The sequence below is a fragment of the Pseudophryne corroboree genome, chromosome 9 (genome assembly GCF_028390025.1).
Source record: "Pseudophryne corroboree isolate aPseCor3 chromosome 9, aPseCor3.hap2, whole genome shotgun sequence".
Lineage (NCBI taxonomy): Eukaryota > Metazoa > Chordata > Amphibia > Anura > Myobatrachidae > Pseudophryne > Pseudophryne corroboree.
Genome location: NC_086452.1, coordinates 405,393,155 through 405,413,647, shown reverse-complemented (window position 1 = coordinate 405,413,647; position 20,493 = coordinate 405,393,155).

Below are 20,493 nucleotides of genomic sequence, written 5' to 3'. Positions count from 1 at the left end.
CGTGAATAGCGCACGCAGGGCCTGATTAAGCACCTAGTAGGTGCTGTGGTTGGGGGAGTGGCCGGTACGGGGGAGATGCGGATGGGGTCCGTGGGTGCCACAAGTGGGGGAGGTGTGGTTGCAGTGGTGCCGCATGTGGGGGGAGGCACTGGTGCGGTGGTGTCGCGGATGTGGGAGGGGTGGGTGCCGCGGATGGGTCCTAAGCCACCGCGGGTGGGTGAGGAGCAGTTGCGGGGGTGCCGCTGGTGGGGGAGGGGTGGGGTGGGTGGGGGAGGGTCAGGTGCGGGGGCATTGCAGGTGAGGGAGGGGGTCTGGAGCCACCGCAGGTGGGGGAGGGGCGGGTGCGTTGGTGCCGCGGGTGGAGGTCGAGATCCACCGCGGATGGGGCCCGGAGGTACTGCGAGTGGGGGAGTGGCAGATAATGCTTCTCCTGCTTCTCCTCCTGGAAGCTAAGCTGCTGTCCTCCCTTTGGCAGTGGCTCTCCCGGAGATTCGCACAGCAGCCAGTCACTATTGTTAGCGCCGGTGTCCCAGCGCGCTGCATTACAGGGAAGAAGATGCACTCAATAAACTACAACTCCCAGCAGCCCTTAGCGCCAGAATGCTTCAGCGGTAAGGGCTGCTGGGAGCTGTAGTTTATTAAGTGCGTCTACTTTCCTGTAATGTGGCGCGTTGGGACACCGGCACTAACAATAGTAACTGGCTGGCAGAACTGACTGACTTGCTGAATCAATGTAAAAGGTGAGAGTGCTGTGCACACCCACTGCACTGCACTGCACTCAGTGGCGTCACAAGGGGGGTGCGGCCCGCTCCCGTGTGTAACCCGCTGATTGGTGACACCAAAATGCCGGCTCCTGCACAGTGACAGAAGCCGAGTGCTGCACTGTTATATTATGTGCAGCACTCTGCTCCTGTCACTGTGTAGGAGCCAGCACTGCAGGGACAGCACTCCCCGGGAGACAGCCCTCACCTCCCACACCCCCAAGTGACAAATAAATTGGGTGTCGGAAAGCGAAGCCTCGCCCCATCCCGCAAAGCCATGCCCCCTTTTGGTCCTTCAATGGACTAAATATGGGTGCCACCCGTGAAGCCCCGCCCTCTAATTAAGCCCCAACCATTACAACCCCTTTTCCCACTGCCGCAACGGGTGTTAAGGAGGTGAGTGACGCCTCTGACAGCACTGTCACCTTTTACATTGATTCAGCGTCCAGACATTACCCTCCATGATATCACCCACTCTATCCATTACATTAGCCATCTCGGGGCTTCCAGGCCGGCAGCCCAGGTGCTGTGTTGCAGAGTCAGTGCCTCTGGGGATCTGGGTGCGGTTGTGGCGGGGAGGCACTTCTGTGACATTACGCGCAGAGGAGGCTCTGAGGCTCAGAGAGTGTGAGGTTCTGGGAGGGCTATGAAAGCCTTTCGCTGCGCCGCTTTCATACACGTCTAAGCCGGTGGCCGCAGCAGCTTTTGTTCCACCTGCGCCGTGGCTAGGGAGTGGGGATTGTTGATGCCAGAGGGGGCAGGCGGACTGGCAGCAGGACATAGGACGCTGCAGTAAAAGGATTCCCCCCCCCTATCTACAGCACAGAGACTTGCTGCAGATGCAGTGGCATACCCTTCAACTGTACCTTTTTGGCAGGTACAGTACCTTTTTTTATGATCTGTACCGATTTTTGGCTCTCCAAACTTCCATTGAAAGTATATAAAAAGGGGAGTGGTCACGACACGCTACCCATGGCCACACCCCTTTTTCAAATTTGTAGCAATTTTTATGTGTAAATTGTTGGAGGGTATGTTTCTGCAGATGCAGTGGGCCCAGAGGCGGATTGGCCATAGGGTCTACAGGGAAGATTCCCCGTGGGCCGACGCACCCGTGGGGCCTGTTTTGTTTGAGGACATGTGGTCCTTTTTATAGACATAATGAATAAGATGCTAAATAATGTGCATATATGAAAATGACTTTGCCACTTAGCCTGTGATTGCAGATGACCTAGTCTATGCTCTGTCTGCCTGCTTGGCTGACATATAAGATTGAGTGGATAGTGATTGGGATACGGTTGGTGTAATAAGCAAGAAAATATATATTTCTAAAGAATGATATAGTTTCCTAAATTCTGAAGGTGTATAATATAATGTGCTCATAATATTTAATTTTATTTCTATTTAACTTCCCCCTTGATGCTGGACATGCCCAATATCTGGGAAGTTTTGGGGGGTGGGTGCTGCTGCCATGGCCCATGTATAGACCTTACACCTCTGGTGCTGCCCATCTGGGGCCACAAGTACAAATTTTTCCAGGGCCGATTTTTGTTCCCAATCCGCCTCTGAGTGGGCCTATTCTGAGGTGTTGACCTGGAGCTGCAGCTCCATCAGCCCCATTGTGAATCCTGCTCTGGGAACACACAGCAGCCAAAGGACAGAGCCTCCCATTGGATGTAACCTGTGTGGGAGGGCGTTTCTCACCCAATCAGCTGTGGACTGTGTGTGATAGACCTGCTGCACACCCGATGAGAGCTCCTAGCCACGCCCAGCGTTATACACACAGGCACAGAGTCACAGATCTGGGCTATTATATAGGAGTTTTGGTTTTGGATTGGTTTTGCCAAAACCATCCTTTCGTGTTTTGGTTTTGGATCTGGATGATTTTTGAAAAAAACATAAAAACGGCTAAAATCACAGAATTTGGGGGTAATTCTGATCCTACGGTATTATTAACCTCAAAATCATTCATTTCCACTCATTTCCAGTCTATTCTGGACACCTCACACCTCACAATATTGTTTTTAGGCCAAAAGGTTGCACTAAGGTGGCTAAGCTAAGCGACACAAGTGGGCAGCACAAACACCTGACCATCTAGGAGTGGCACTGCAGTGGCAGACAGGATGGCAGATTTAAAAAATAGGCCCCAAACAGCACATCATGAAAAGAAGAAAAAGAATTGCAATGAGGTTGCTGTATGACTAAGCTAAGCGACACAAACAATTGGCCCATCTAGGCGTGGCATTGCAGTGTCAGACAGGAGGGCACTTAAAAAAAAATAGTACCCAAACAGCACATCATGCCAAGAAGTAAAAGAGGGCAATGAGGTAGCTGTATGACTAAGCTAAGTGACACAAGTGTACAGCACAAACACCTGGCCCATCTAGGGTTGGCACTGCAGTCCCACTGCAATAATGGTGGATACCGGACGCACGTCTAACACCAGCATAGTTGTTATGGCCTCAGTAATCTGCTTTGCAACAGGGTATATATATATACACGGTAGTATCACTGGAATTATATGTCAGGATCACTGAAATTATACGTCAGGATCACTGAAATTATACGTCAGGATCACTGGAAATATACGGCAGGATCACTGGATGTATACAGCTGTACCACTGGAATTATACGGCAGGATCATTGGAATTATACGTCAGGATCACTGGAAATATACAGCTGTACCACTGGAATTATACGGCAGGATCATTGGAATTATACGGCAGGATCACTGGATTTATACGGCAGTACCGCTGGACATATATGGCAGAATCAATGGACATATACGGCAGTATCACTGGACATATACGGCAGTATCACTGGACATATATGGCAGTACCACTGGACATATATGGCAGTATCATTGGAAATATACAGCAGCACAGGGACACCACCATTGGACTTATGCAGGACAACACAGCACCACTGCAATGGACTGGACTTCTACAGCAGCACTGGACATATGGCAGCAGACAGGGCCTAAAAATAGGCCCTGGCATTTTTGAAGCACACAGGCCCACCTCTGTGACTCCTCCCCTTACTATTCCTGACTCTTCCCCACTTATTAGTCTATGTTCTTACAAATATAATTAATATTCTAACAACATACAGGCGTACATCATTCTCTATTAAAATATACACAACCAGTGGTTAAAGTGGAAATTTTTAAGTGGGGGTATGGAAATGTGAGGTTTGTAATTAAGCGCGCGCCGAAGGTGCGCGCGCTCTGGAAAAGGGGGCGTGGTCACTCAAAAGGGGGCGTGGCCTTCAGTGTAGTTTACCACACCATACACCCCTTATACGCATTATGCACCACAATAGTAGGACCCCTTATACTATCTAGTACTGCTGCCCCTTTCACGTTATACCACACAGTATGAGCCAAAATTCACATTACAGCACCCGGTATGAGCCGAAATTTACATTATATGCCCCCGATAGTGCAGTGTCAGGTATACAAATGCCCCCACAGTGCCAGGTATACAAATGCCCTCACAGTGCCAGGTATACAGATGCCCCCACAGTGCCAGGTATACAAATGCCCCCACAGTGCCAGGTAAACAATTGCCTCCACAGTGCCAGGTAAACAATTGCTCCCACAGTGCCATGTATACAGATGCCCCCACAGTGCCAGGTAAACAATTGCCCCCACAGTGCCAGGCATACAAATGCCCCACAGTGCCAGCCAATTGCCCCCACAGTGCCAGGTATACAATTGCCCCCACAGCAGCCAGTGCTGCAGCTGCTTACCGCTGCTGCACTGCTGCTGCTGCTGCTCCTCCTCCTCCGGGCTGTGAGGGATGGGGGTGAGAGCGCCGGGCGCCCGCCAGCGCGGCTGTGTCTGGCACGGCAGCGTATGGCGTTCAAACCAGCCGCCGGTTCGTGAGCCAATCAGAGCTCGCGGACCGGCGGCTTCTGATTGGCTGCCGGTCCGCGAGCTCTGATTGGCTCACGAACCGGCGGCTGCTTTGAAGTCCGCTATACGCGCCGCGCCAGACACAGCCGTGCTGGCGGGCGCCCGGCGCTCTCACCCCCGTCCCTCACAGCTCTCCAATCTTGACAGCTGTCAGGGCAGACACCCACAGGTAGGGACAGAGGCACACATGGGTAGGAGCAGAGGAACCCACGTGTAAGGGCAGAGGCAGAGGCACACATGGGTAGGGGCAGAGGCACACACGGGTAGGGGCAGAATCACCCACAGGTAAGGATAGAGGCACACATGTGTAGGGACAGATGCAGACACGAGTAGGGGCATAGGCATATGGATAGGAGCAGAGGCACCTACTGGTAAGGGCAGATGCACACACAGGTAGGGGCAGATGCACACACGGATGGGGCAGAGGCATACTTTACTGTCGAAGCTAAGCAAGGATACCTAGGGCCCTTTGACATAGAGTCAGCCTGCAAACCTAACATATGTAACATACAGCAGGCGGAGCTTGGCCTGTCGTCCCAGCATTTACAGCACTGAGCAGGGCAGCATCAGAGTGGTGTGGCATTGTGGGTGACAGAAGAGAGACTTCTGATTACCTGCAATCCACTATTCCAGTATTCCTGCACAACTATGCAGTGCCTACATATACTCATCACCTGGTGAGCTGTATAACACCCCATCCCGCTGAAGCTTCACTCCATGAGATCCAGTGTAACAGTGAGTATGGCTATGGGGTGTATTTAATCAGTGTCGGAGGATCCGACACTGAACTAGTCAATTTGCGGGCATTTTCAACAGGTTTAGCCCGTTTTGACAATGCTAATCCAACTTTTTTTAAAGTCGGATCGGCACTGTCAAAAACGGGCCAAAAACCTGTCGGAAATGCCTGGAAATCCGACAAAATACGTGGATCCGCGGCTAATCTGCCGATCCATTTTTTTTTCCGACAAGTTGAAAATCCCGACTTGTCAGAAAAATGGCACTTGAATAGGTTGAATCCAGATTCAACCTCAAAAAGTCGGAAAGTGAAGTCTTTCCGACTTGACGGCATAACCGACTTGAATTGAATAGACCCCTATATCTGCTATCTTTAAATAAACCAACACAACTGGATAAATAACTGGACTGTTCTTAGTTTGAGTTATCCGCTGGTGCGAGCCTAGAAACATGTGTCCATGTTCATCTTCCACGTTTTCGCCCACTGCCTGCGGACGCATGGCGGCAGCTTCTGGTCACACCCTGAAGCGACTAGTTGCAGTGTGTGTATGCAACATGCATTCGTTTGGAAGTGGGTGCATACACACATAACTGCGCACAACCACGGGCACACGATTTGCGGCAAACAATTCACATTTGCTGCAAATAGGACTTAAAAAGAATGTGAACACATCTGTAACTCAACACCCAGACACGCATAATTTCCAACAGCCTTGTGTTTTTCTTCCTACCACTGCACCTCAGAATCTCTGTTCTGGTAGCTCATGTTCATGGGCACTTGGCGATCTCTCATACAGTTTGTGCTACTTATCACTGATGCTCAGTGTCTTGTCAATAGCGGGATCTACAATTCTGTGTTATGCTGCAGTATGTCATCTGTTTTGCCGACGGATCATTGTATCATTTTTTTATTGTGCAATTTTGTCTTGTTTGTTGTTATCTATGCATTGTTTAATACTGTTAAATGTTTTCTCTGTTCGCATGTGTATGGCGCAGTGCAACATTTGTGGCATTATAGAAATAAAAGATAATAATAATAATAATAATAATAATAATAAATATGTTACTTCTTTTTCCACAAAAACCTCATATTCTGGATTCTGAAGCACTGAATATGGAATTATGGCCAATGTGCTGAGTATAATACATGTAAATGATGCTCTCTCAGGTAATTTTGATGCTTATAATAATGTCAGACATGGGACGACGAGAATAAATCACAAAACAGACGTTAAAAATGGATTCCTCTTCACAGATACCAACTGCATGTAAATATTGTGCCTCACAGATAAACACAACAATGATTAATGACCCCCGACATTAGAATTTTAAATGTGCGACATAATGTAATGTTCCTCGTACTCCGCTGTACTTGAAAATGAATCAGAAATTGAAATTGCAAAAGAGCTGAAGTAGTCATAGGCATTAGGGAATGGGAAGAACGTGCTGTGACAGAAGGGTGTGCCTGTATGGATCACAAAGCACTGCTAGATTAAATTACATGCTGCGCGAGTATATGCAGGACATTTGTGCAGAGCATGTTCAATGCTGTCTGTCTCTTTATAAAAAAAATGGTTGGCAAGTTGGCAGTAGCGGATCTTGCTACGGGCACACAGAATTTTTGCCCGGGGCGCCGCCTTCCGGTGGGCGCCGCTACCTTAGCAAGATCCGCTACCCCCGGTGCTGTGCTGTCACAGCTGTGCGGTGCACTGTGCGGTGCGCGATGCACCGCACGGCATTGTGGGAGCGGCACATAGACACTAAAGGTCATAATTGACCTCTAGTGTCTATGCTGTGCTGTGGGAGAGACGTCATGACATCCTTCCCATAGATCATAGGAGCGGCGACAAAGGCCGGAGATGGAGGTAAGCAGCCGTTGGGAATCAGGAGCGGGGATGGTGAGTATTAATTAATAAAATTTTATTTTTTTGTAAGCGGCACAAACGAGGGCACAACTCTACAGGGGGCACAACTCTACAGGGGGCACAAACGGGGCACAAGTCTACAGGGGGCATACCTGACCATGCTCCTTTATGAAGCCACGCCCCTATTTTCTCCCGGGACGCCAAAAGGGCTAGAACCGGCCCTGCAAGTTGGATACATCTATGCACTGGCTAATAAATTACGCAAGGCATTCTATATGCCTGGAGAGGTTCAAAGCCCGAGGCTAGCCAGCATACACTTTCCAGCATTTGGCAAGTAAAGGGTGTTTCTGTGTTGCTAGGCAAGTTACTTTTCCTTTCAGAATTGTGTAATTAGTGGGCCCTGACAGTGAGTTCTAACTGTTCCTTCTTTGCCACCATACTGTACCTCTCTAATTGTATCATTTAAAATTAAGCTGACCCTGTACCCTGCCATGTATTTCTCCTGGTTTGTTATTTTAGATACTGTACAGAGGTGGAACTACCATTGGTGCAGCACATGCATTGCACCAGGATCCCTGAGGACTAAAAAGCCCACTGGTGCTGCCCAGACCAGCAATGAGTTTTCCCCTGGCACACCCGCAGACCATTTTGAGCAACGTCGGATGAATGGCTCATTGCAGAGAGCAGGGTGGGCCCCACTCTGCCTTAGCGACCTGCCCCTTACCTTAGGGCAGGCATGTCCAAACTGCGGCCCTCCAGCTGTTGAGAAACTACACATCCCAGTATGCCCTGACACAGCTTTAGCATTCTCTGTCAGCAAAACTGTGTCAGGGCATGCTGGGATATGTAGTTTCACAACAGCTAGAGGGCCGCAGTTTGGACATGCCTGCCTTAGGGAGTCAGGGTTGATAGGCGTCCTGCCACCTGTAAGCGCTGATGATCTCAGCCACATACTGCCTCTAATTAACAGAGAGCTGTACATTGGCCCTCATTCCGAGTTGATCGGTCGCAAGGCGAATTTAGCAGAGTTACACACGCTAAGCCGCCGCCTACTGGGAGTGAATCTTAGCTTCTTAAAATTGCGACCGATGTATTCGCAATATTGCGATTACTAACTACTTAGCAGTTTCAGAGTAGCTTCAGACTTACTCTGCCTGTGCGATCAGTTCAGTGCTTGTCGTTCCTGTTTTGACGTCACAAACACACCCAGCGTTCGCCCAGACACTCCCCCGTTTCCCCGGCCACTCCTGCGTTTTTTCCGGAAACGGTAGCGTTTTTTCCCGCACGCCCATAAAACGGCCTGTTTCCGCCCAGTAACACCCATTTCCTGTCAATCACATTACGATCGCCGGAGCGATGAAAAAGCCGTGAGTAAAAATACTATCTCCATTGTAAAATTACTTGGCGCAGTCGCAGTGCGAATATTGCGCATGCGTACTAAGCGGAATTTCACTGCGATGCGATGAAAAATACAGAGCGATCAACTCGGAATGAGGGCCATTATTCTGATTCATTGCTATCTGTGAATTAAAGGCAGCTCACAACCAGTAGCTGGCACTGTCATAGTCTGCCTGATCAAGTGCCAAACTGAGGAAAGTACAAGTGGATGGGGTCCCTGTTACAGACAGAGCAGAGGGCACTGTGTTCCTGCCCCCACCAAAGAACATGCCCCATGTTCTCCACACCGTGCAGGACATAGTGCTTGTAACCGTCACCCACTGCCTCTCCCTGTCACCCACTGCCTTCCCCTGTATTCCGCTGTCACCTCTGCCTCTCAGTGTCAACCTCTGCCTCCCCTGTCTTACGCTGTCACTCTATGCCTCTCCCTGTCATCCACTGCCGTGTGGCATATTATTAACTTGGTTGGGGTGAAAGAGGGGGGCCCAAATTATATTTTTGCACCTGGGCAACTCACAAGTTCCACCACTAATACTGTAAGTGGAGTTTTGTCAAGTGCTGGCATGTTTAGGCTGAAATGAGCCGTAAGGGCGTTTAATACTACATATATGTTGCTGTGGGTAAGTAATTAGAGATGAGCGCCTGAAATTTTTCGGGTTTTGTGTTTTGGTTTTGGGTTCGGTTCCGCGGCCGTGTTTTGGGTTCGAACGCGTTTTGGCAAAACCACACCGAATTTTTTTTGTCGGATTCGGGTGTGTTTTGGATTCGGGTGTTTTTTTCAAAAAACACTAAAAAACAGCTTAAATCATAGAATTTGGGGGTCATTTTGATCCCAAAGTATTATTAACCTCAAAAACCATAATTTACACTCATTTTCAGTCTATTCTGAATACCTCACACCTCACAATATTATTTTTAGTCCTAAAATTTGCACCGAGGTCGCTGTGTGAGTAAGATAAGCGACCCTAGTGGCCGACACAAACACCGGGCCCATCTAGGAGTGGCACTGCAGTGTCACGCAGGATGTCCCTTCCAAAAAACCCTCCCCAAACAGCACATGACGCAAAGAAAAAAAGAGGCGCAATGAGGTAGCTGTGTGAGTAAGATTAGCGACTTTAGTGGCCGACACAAACACCGGGCCCATCTAGGAGTGGCACTGCAGTGTCACGCAGGATGGCCCTTCCAAAAAACCCTCCCCAAACAGCACATGACGCAAAGAAAAAAAGAGGCGCAATGAGGTAGCTGACTGTGTGAGTAAGATTAGCGACCCTAGTGGCCGACACAAACACCGGGCACATCTAGGAGTGGCACTGCAGTGTCACGCAGGATGTCCCTTCCAAAAAACCCTCCCCAAACAGCACATGACGCAAAGAAAAAAAGAGGCGCAATGAGGTAGCTGTGTGAGTAAGATTAGCGACCCTAGTGGCCGACACAAACACCGGGCCCATCTAGGAGTGGCACTGCAGTGTCACGCAGGGTGTCCCTTCCAAAAAACCCACCCCAATCAGCACATGATGCAAAGAAAAAGAAAAGAAAAAAGAGGTGCAAGATGGAATTATCCTTGGGCCCTCCCACCCACCCTTATGTTGTATAAACAAAACAGGACATGCACACTTTAACCAACCCATCATTTCAGTGACAGGGTCTGCCACACGACTGTGACTGATATGACGGGTTGGTTTGGACCCCCCCCAAAAAAGAAGCAATTAATCTCTCCTTGCACAAACTGGCTCTACAGAGGCAAGATGTCCACCTCATCTTCACCCTCCGATATATCACCGTGTACATCCCCCTCCTCACAGATTATCAATTCGTCCCCACTGGAATCCACCATCTCAGCTCCCTGTGTACTTTGTGGAGGCAATTGCTGCTGGTCAATGTCTCCGCGGAGGAATTGATTATAATTCATTTTAATGAACATCATCTTCTCCACATTTTCTGGATGTAACCTCGTACGCCGATTGCTGACAAGGTGAGCGGCGGCACTAAACACTCTTTCGGAGTACACACTTGTGGGAGGGCAACTTAGGTAGAATAAAGCCAGTTTGTGCAAGGGCCTCCAAATTGCCTCTTTTTCCTGCCAGTATAAGTACGGACTGTGTGACGTGCCTACTTGGATGCGGTCACTCATATAATCCTCCACCATTCTATCAATGTTGAGAGAATCATATGCAGTGACAGTAGACGACATGTCCGTAATCGTTGTCAGGTCCTTCAGTCCGGACAAGATGTCAGCATCAGCAGTCGCTCCAGACTGCCCTGCATCACCGCCAGCGGGTGGGCTCGGAATTCTGAGCCTTTTCCTCGCACCCCCAGTTGCGGGAGAATGTGAAGGAGGAGATGTTGACAGGTCGCGTTCCGCTTGACTTGACAATTTTGTCACCAGCAGGTCTTTCAACCCCAGCAGACCTGTGTCTGCCGGAAAGAGAGATCCAAGGTAGGCTTTAAATCTAGGATCGAGCACGGTGGCCAAAATGTAGTGCTCTGATTTCAACAGATTGACCACCCGTGAATCCTTGTTAAGCGAATTAAGGGCTGCATCCACAAGTCCCACATGCCTAGCGGAATCGCTCCGTGTTAGCTCCTCCTTCAATGCCTCCAGCTTCTTCTGCAAAAGCCTGATGAGGGGAATGACCTGACTCAGGCTGGCAGTGTCTGAACTGACTTCACGTGTGGCAAGTTCAAAGGGCATCAGAACCTTGCACAACGTTGAAATCATTCTCCACTGCGCTTGAGACAGGTGCATTCCACCTACTATATCGTGCTCAATTGTATAGGCTTGAATGGCCTTTTGCTGCTCCTCCAACCTCTGAAGCATATAGAGGGTTGAATTCCACCTCGTTACCACTTCTTGCTTCAGATGATGGCAGGGCAGGTTCAGTAGTTTTTGGTGGTGCTCCAGTTTTCTGTACGTGGTGCCTGTACGCCGAAAGTGTCCCGCAATTCTTCTGGCCACCGACAGCATCTCTTGCACGGCCCTGTCATTTTTTAAAAAATTCTGCACCACCAAATTCAAGGTATGTGCAAAACATGGGACGTGCTGGAATTGGCCCAGATTTAATGCACACACAATATTGCTGGCGTTGTCCGATGCCACAAATCCACAGGAGAGTCCAATTGGGGTAAGCCATTCCGCGATGATCTTCCTCAGTTGCCGTAAGAGGTTTTCAGCTGTGTGCGTATTCTGGAAAGCGGTGATACAAAGCGTAGCCTGCCTAGGAAAGAGTTGGCGTTTGCGAGATGCTGCTACTGGTGCCGCCGCTGCTGTTCTTGCGGCGGGAGTCCATACATCTACCCAGTGGGCTGTCACAGTCATATAGTCCTGACCCTGCCCTGCTCCACTTGTCCACATGTCCGTGGTTAAGTGGACATTGGGTACAGCTGCATTTTTTAGGACACTGGTGACTCTTTTTCTGAGGTCTGTGTACATTTTCGGTATCGCCTGCCTAGAGAAATGGAACCTAGATGGTATTTGGTACCGGGGACACAGTACCTCCAACAAGTCTCTAGTTGGCTCTGCAGTAATGATGGATACCGGAACCACGTTTCTCACCACCCAGGATGCCAAGGCCTCAGTTATCCGCTTTGCAGTAGGATGACTGCTGTGATATTTCATCTTCCTCGCAAAGGACTGTTGAACAGTCAATTGCTTACTGGAAGTAGTACAAGTGGGCTTACGACTTCCCCTCTGGGATGACCATCGACTCCCAGCGGCAACAACAGCAGCGCCAGCAGCAGTAGGCGTTACACGCAAGGATGCATCGGAGGAATCCCAGGCAGGAGAGGACTCGTCAGACTTGCCAGTGACATGGCCTGCAGGACTATTGGCATTCCTGGGGAAGGAGGAAATTGACACTGAGGGAGTTGGTGGGGTGGTTTGCGTGAGCTTGGTTACAAGAGGAAGGGATTTACTGGTCAGTGGACTGCTTCCGCTGTCACCCAAAGTTTTTGAACTTGTCACTGACTTATTATGAATGCGCTGCAGGTGACGTATAAGGGAGGATGTTCCGAGGTGGTTAACGTCCTTACCCCTACTTATTACAGCTTGACAAAGGGAACACACGGCTTGACACCTGTTGTCCGCATTTCTGGTGAAATACCTCCACACCGAAGAGCTGATTTTTTTGGTATTTTCACCTGGCATGTCAACGGCCATATTCCTCCCACGGACAACAGGTGTCTCCCCGGGTGCCTGACTTAAACAAACCACCTCACCATCAGAATCCTCCTGGTCAATTTCCTCCCCAGCGCCAGCAACACCCATATCCTCCTCATCCTGGTGTACTTCAACACTGACATCTTCAATCTGACTATCAGGAACTGGACTGCGGGTGCTCCTTCCAGCACTTGCAGGGGGCATGCAAATAGTGGAAGGCGCATGCTCTTCACGTCCAGTGTTGGGAAGGTCAGGCATCGCAAACGACACAATTGGACTCTCCTTGTGGATTTGGGATTTCAAAGAACGCACAGTTCTTTGCGGTGCTTTTGCCAGCTTGAGTCTTTTCAGTTTTCTAGCGAGAGGCTGAGTGCTTCCATCCTCATGTGAAGCTGAACCACTAGCCATGAACATAGGCCAGGGCCTCAGCCGTTCCTTGCCACTCCGTGTGGTAAATGGCATATTGGCAAGTTTACGCTTCTCCTCCGACAATTTTATTTTAGGTTTTGGAGTCCTTTTTTTTCTGATATTTGGTGTTTTGGATTTGACATGCTCTGTACTATGACATTGGGCATCGGCCTTGGCAGACGACGTTGCTGGCATTTCATCGTCTCGGCCATGACTAGTGGCAGCAGCTTCAGCACGAGGTGGAAGTGGATCTTGATCTTTCCCTAATTTTGGAACCTCAACTTTTTTGTTCTCCATATTTTATAGGCAGAACTAAAAGGCACCTCAGGTAAACAATGGAGATGGATGGATTGGATACTAGTATACAATTATGGACGGACTGCCACGGTTAGGTGGTATAAAAAAACCACGGTTAGGTGGTATATATTATAATAATAATACAATTATGGATGGACGGACTGCCTGCCGACTGCCGACACAGAGGTAGCCACAGCCGTGAACTACCGCACTGTACACTGGTTGATAAAGAGATAGTAGTATACTCGTAACAATTAGGATGACACTATGACGGTATAAAGAATGAAAAAAAAACCACGGTTAGGTGGTAGGTATATAATAATAAATAATACAATTCTGGTCGGACGGACTGCCTGCCGTGTGCCGACACAGAGGTAGCCACAGCCGTGAACTACCGCACTGTACACTGGTTGATAAAGAGATAGTAGTATACTCGTAACAATTAGGATGACACTATGACGGTATAAAGAATGAAAAAAAAAACCACGGTTAGGTGGTAGGTATATAATAATAAATAATACAATTCTGGTCGGACGGACTGCCTGCCGTGTGCCGACACAGAGGTAGCCACAGCCGTGAACTACCGCACTGTACACTGGTTGATAAAGAGATAGTAGTATACTCGTAACAATTAGGATGACACTATGACGGTATAAAGAATGAAAAAAAAACCACGGTTAGGTGGTAGGTATATAATAATAAATAATACAATTCTGGTCGGACGGACTGCCTGCCGTGTGCCGACACAGAGGTAGCCACAGCCGTGAACTACCGCACTGTACACTGGTTGATAAAGAGATAGTAGTATACTCGTAACAATTAGGATGACACTATGACGGTATAAAGAATGAAAAAAAAACCACGGTTAGGTGGTAGGTATATAATAATAAATAATACAATTCTGGTCGGACGGACTGCCTGCCGTGTGCCGACACAGAGGTAGCCACAGCCGTGAACTACCGCACTGTACACTGGTTGATAAAGAGATAGTAGTATACTCGTAACAATTAGGATGACACTATGACGGTATAAAGAATGAAAAAAAAACCACGGTTAGGTGGTAGGTATATAATAATAAATAATACAATTCTGGTCGGACGGACTGCCTGCCGTGTGCCGACACAGAGGTAGCCACAGCCGTGAACTACCGCACTGTACACTGGTTGATAAAGAGATAGTAGTATACTCGTAACAATTAGGATGACACTATGACGGTATAAAGAATGAAAAAAAAAACCACGGTTAGGTGGTAGGTATATAATAATAAATAATACAATTCTGGTCGGACGGACTGCCTGCCGTGTGCCGACACAGAGGTAGCCACAGCCGTGAACTACCGCACTGTACACTGGTTGATAAAGAGATAGTAGTATACTCGTAACAATTAGGATGACACTATGACGGTATAAAGAATGAAAAAAAAAACCACGGTTAGGTGGTAGGTATATAATAATAAATAATACAATTCTGGTCGGACGGACTGCCTGCCGTGTGCCGACACAGAGGTAGCCACAGCCGTGAACTACCGCACTGTACACTGGTTGATAAAGAGATAGTAGTATACTCGTAACAATTAGGATGACACTATGACGGTATAAAGAATGAAAAAAAAACCACGGTTAGGTGGTAGGTATATAATAATAAATAATACAATTCTGGTCGGACGGACTGCCTGCCGTGTGCCGACACAGAGGTAGCCACAGCCGTGAACTACCGCACTGTACACTGGTTGATAAAGAGATAGTAGTATACTCGTAACAATTAGGATGACACTATGACGGTATAAAGAATGAAAAAAAAACCACGGTTAGGTGGTAGGTATATAATAATAAATAATACAATTCTGGTCGGACGGACTGCCTGCCGTGTGCCGACACAGAGGTAGCCACAGCCGTGAACTACCGCACTGTACACTGGTTGATAAAGAGATAGTAGTATACTCGTAACAATTAGGATGACACTATGACGGTATAAAGAATGAAAAAAAAACCACGGTTAGGTGGTAGGTATATAATAATAAATAATACAATTCTGGTCGGACGGACTGCCTGCCGTGTGCCGACACAGAGGTAGCCACAGCCGTGAACTACCGCACTGTACTGTGTCTGCTGCTAATATAGACTGGTTGATATTTAAAGAGATATTAGTAGTATACAACAATACTATACTGGTGGTCAGGCACTGGTCACCACTCCTGCAGCAAAAGTGTGCACTGTTAATTAATATAATTGTACTCCTGGCTCCTGCTAACAACCTGCAGTGCTCCCCAGTCTCCCCCACAATTAATTATAAGCTTTTAATTTATACATTGATGACTGTGCAGCACACTGGGCTGAGCTGAGTGCACACAGACTGAGTCACACTGTGTGACTGACTGTGCTGTGTATCGTTTTTTTTTTCAGGCAGAGAACGGATATAGCAGAGAGAAGTGAACGGATATATTATATTAAATAAAAGTTAACTAGCAACTGCACTGGTCACTGACTGTGGTAAACTAACTCTGTCTGCGACTCTGCACAATCTCTCTCTCTCTATCTAATCTATCTCTATTCTAATGGAGAGGACGCCAGACACGTCCTCTCCCTATCAATCTCAATGCACGAGTGAAAATGGCGGCGACGCGCGGCTCCTTATATAGAATCCGAGTCTCGCGATAGAATCCGAGCCTCGCGAGAATCCGACAGCGTCATGATGACGTTCGGGCGCGCTCGGGTTAACCGAGCAAGGCGGGAAGATCCGAGTCGCTCGGACCCGTGAAAAAAAACATGAAGTTCGGGCGGGTTCGGATTCCGAGGAACCGAACCCGCTCATCTCTATAAGTAATATCTAGTTGCTAATTTATCTATCACCTTTTTTTTTTTTTTTTTGCACAGTTACCTGTCCAGCAGTTTTCAGTGATGTCCTGGCGCATGTATCAGGTGAGATATTAGAGGTTAATGAGCGCCAGTAATCTCCCATAGTCTGAAAGTTTGATCAGTAATGGATAATGGGACTAAAATATGTGCACGATCTGTCAGCCTTCATCATAAAGCTCATTGTGCTAAATGAAATATCACAGAATTTTATCGCTGCAATTATTTCAGCCTCAAGGATATGTGTATATAAAGTACATATTTTGGTCATGGGCTGTTAGTCAAATATAATGATACATAACTCAGAAAGGATTTTGCTAGACTCTCAGGTGCATTACAATTAGAGATCTGCGGCGGGCACTTTTCGTGTTTTGTGTTTTGGTTCTAATTCCACTTTCCTGTTTTGGATCTGGATTGGTTTTGCCAAAACCACCCTTTCGTGTTTTGGTTTTGGATCTGGATAATAAAAAAAAAAACCCATAAAAACAGCTAAAATCACAGAATTTGAGGGAAATTTTGCTCCTACGGTATTATTAACCTCAATAACATTCATTTCCACGCATTTCCAGTCTATTCTGAACACCTCACAATATTGTTTTTAGGCCTAAAAGTTGCACCGAGGTGGCTGTATGACTAAGCTAAGCGACACAAGTATGCGGCACAAACACCTGGCCCATCTAGGAGTGGCACTGCCGTGGCAGACAGGATGGCAGATTTAAAAAATAGGCCCTAAACAGCACATGATGCAAAGACGAAAAGAGGTGCAATGAGGTAGCTGGATGGCCAAGCTAAGCGACACAAGTGTGCGGCACAAACACCTGGCCCATCTACGAGTGGCACTGAGTGTCAGACAGGATGGCACTTAAAAAAACTAGTCCCCAAACAGCACATGATGCAAAAAAGAAAAAGAGGTGCAAGATGGAATTATCCTTGGGCCCTCCCACCTACCCTTATGTTGTACAAACAGGGCATGCACACTTTAACAAACCAATCATTTCGGTCGACAGGGTCTGCCACACGACTGTGGCTGAAATGACTGGTTTGTTTGAGCCCCCACCAAAAAAGAAGCAATCAATCTCTCCTTGCACAAACTGGCTCTACAAAGGCAAGATGTCGACATCATCATCATCCTCCGATTCCTCACCCCCTTCACTGTGTACATCCTGCTCACACAGTATTAATTCGTCCCCACTGGAATCCACATCACAGGTCCTTGTGTACTTTCTGGAGGCAATTGCATATAAAAATCTTCCCAGAGGAATTTATTTATTTTGCTCAACATTCAGTGGAAGTAACCTCCTACTCCGATTGCTGACAAGGTTACCGGCTGCACTAAACACTAGAGATGAGCGGGTTCGGTTCCTCGGAATCCGAACCCGCCCGAACTTCATGTTTTTTTACACGGGTCCGAGCGACTCGGATCTTCCCGCCTTGCTCGGTTAACCCGAGCGCGCCCGAACGTCATCATCACGCTGTCGGATTCTCGCGAGGCTCGGATTCTATCGCGAGACTCGGATTCTATATAAGGAGCCGCGCGTCGCCGCCATTTTTCACACGTGCATTGAGATTCATAGGGAGAGGACGTGTCTGGCGTCCTCTCCGTTTATAGAGATTCGAGAAGAGAGTGAGACAGAGAGAGACACAGTAGTAATTTGGGGAGCATTAGGAGGAGTACTACTACTACTAGTACTTGCTGAAGTGATAGAGAGAGATAGTGTGACTGTATTATCTGACTTGTGGGGGAGACACTGACAGTGGGGAGCAGTTAGAGTCTGAGAGCAGGACTCAGGACTCAGGAGTACATATAACGTACAGTGCACACTTTTGCTGCCAGAGTGCCAGCCACACTGCCATTGTTTGTGACCACACTGACCACCAGTATAATATATATTGTGATTGTCTGCTTAGGACTCAGGAGTACTACTTGCAAGTTGCTGATAGTGTGACCAGTGACCTGACCACCAGTTTAATAAATCACCACCAGTTTATGAGTTTAATATATATTATATATATATATATATATATAATTGTATATAATATATATATAATATTGTATACCACCTAGCACCTACCCGTGTTTTTTTTTTTTTTTCTTCTTTATACATACTACTATAGTAGCTTACTGTAGCAGTCTGCGGTGCTGCTGAGCTGACAGTGTCCAGCAGGTCCGTCATCAGTCATTACATAATAAATATATAATATATACCTGTCCGGCTGCAGTACTAGTGATATTATATATACATATATATTGATTTCATCTCATTATCATCCAGTCTATATTATCAGCAGACACAGTACGTTAGTCCACGGCTGTAGCTACCTCTGTGTCGGCACTCGGCAGTCCATCCATAATTGTATACCACCTACCCGAGGTTGTTGTTTTTTTCTTTCTTCTTTATACATACTACTATAGTAGCTTACTGTAGCAGTCTGCGGTGCTGCTGAGCTGACAGTGTCCAGCAGGTCCGTCATCAGTCATTACATAATAAATATATAATATATACCTGTCCGGCTGCAGTACTAGTGATATTATATATACATATATATTGATTTCATCTCATTATCATCCAGTCTATATTAGCAGCAGACACAGTACGTTAGTCCACGGCTGTAGCTACCTCTGTGTCGGCACTCGGCAGTCCATCCATAATTGTATACCACCTACCCGTGGTTGTTGTTTTTTTCTTTCTTCTTTATACATACTACTATAGTAGCTTACTGTAGCAGTCTGCGGTGCTGCTGAGCTGACAGTGTCCAGCAGGTCCGTCATCAGTCATTACATAATAAATATATAATATATACCTGTCCGGCTGCAGTACTAGTGATATTATATATACATATATATTGATTTCATCTCATTATCATCCAGTCTATATTATCAGCAGACACAGTACGTTAGTCCACGGCTGTAGCTACCTCTGTGTCGGCACTCGGCAGTCCATCCATAATTGTATACCACCTACCCGTGGTTGTTGTTTTTTTCTTTCTTCTTTATACATACTACTATAGTAGCTTACTGTAGCAGTCTGCGGTGCTGCTGAGCTGACAGTGTCCAGCAGGTCCGTCATCAGTCATTACATAATAAATATATAATATATACCTGTCCGGCTGCAGTACTAGTGATATTATATATACATATATATTGATTTCATCTCATTATCATCCAGTCTATATTAGCAGCAGACACAGTACGGTAGTCCACGGCTGTAGCTACCTCTGTGTCGGCACTCGGCAGTCCATCCATAAGTATACTAGTATCCATCCATCTCCATTGTTTACCTGAGGTGCCTTTTAGTTGTCCCTATTAAAATATGGAGAACAAAAATGTTGAGGTTCCAAAATTAGGGAAAGATCAAGATCCACTTCCACCTCGTGCTGAAGCTGCTGCCAAAAGTCATGGCCGAGACGATGAAATGCCAGCAACGTCGTCTGCCAAGGCCGATGCCCAATGTCATAGTACAGAGCATGTAAAATCCAAAACACCAAATATCAGTAAAAAAAGGACTCCAAAACCTAAAATAAAATTGTCGGAGGAGAAGCGTAAACTTGCCAATATGCCATTTACCACACGGAGTGGCAAGGAACGGCTGAGGCCCTGGCCTATGTTCATGGCTAGTGGTTCAGCTTCACATGAGGATGGAAGCACTCAGCCTCTCGCTAGAAAAATGAAAAGACTCAAGCTGGCAAAAGCACCGCAAAGAACTGTGCGTTCTTCGAAATCCCAAATCCACAAGGAGAGTCCAATTGTGTCGGTTGCGATGCCTGACCTTCCCAACACTGGACTTGAAGAGCATGCGCCTTCCACCATTTGCACCCCCCCGGCAAGTGCTGGAAGGAGCACCCGCAGTCCAGTTCCTGATAGTCAGATTGAAGATGTCAGTGATGAAGTACATCAGGATGAGGAGGATATGGGTGTTGCTGGCGCTGGGGAGGAAATTGACCAGGAGGATTCTGATGGTGAGGTGGTTTGTTTAAGTCAGGCACCCGGGGAGACACCTGTTGTCCGTGGGAGGAATATGGCCATTGACATGCCTGGTGAAAATACCAAAAAAATCAGCTCTTCGGTGTGGAAGTATTTCAACAGAAATGCGGACAACAGGTGTCAAGC